Source organism: Penaeus monodon, chromosome 15 (genome assembly GCF_015228065.2).
Source record: "Penaeus monodon isolate SGIC_2016 chromosome 15, NSTDA_Pmon_1, whole genome shotgun sequence".
Taxonomy (NCBI): domain Eukaryota; kingdom Metazoa; phylum Arthropoda; class Malacostraca; order Decapoda; family Penaeidae; genus Penaeus; species Penaeus monodon.
In genome coordinates, this window is record NC_051400.1 from 12,041,090 (window position 1) to 12,041,452 (window position 363).

Here is a 363-nt window from a genome sequence, read left to right on the forward strand (position 1 = left end):
GTTGATGACTTTTACAAGTATTTTTTCTAGGTATTTAATTTCGATGTACATTTGGTTTGTAAAACTTTGTCAGTAGCCGCAGATATGCTGGTAAACAGTATAAATATTGTCATTTTCAGTCATTTGATATGTTTGATTACGCATATTTTAAAACGGTTTTTGGGGATTTAATATTAGTACATGTAATGTGGACATTTTTTTTAAAGTTTGACTATTTACTATGACTCCGAATACATATATCAAAACAAAAGGTTTATGATTTCTCACAGGATCTTCTGAATTCGACCAATGTTACGTGCAGTCCTGAACTAACGTGGGTTAGCTCGTTCTCTCTTTTAACTTGTGTTGCAGGTAAATTATCTG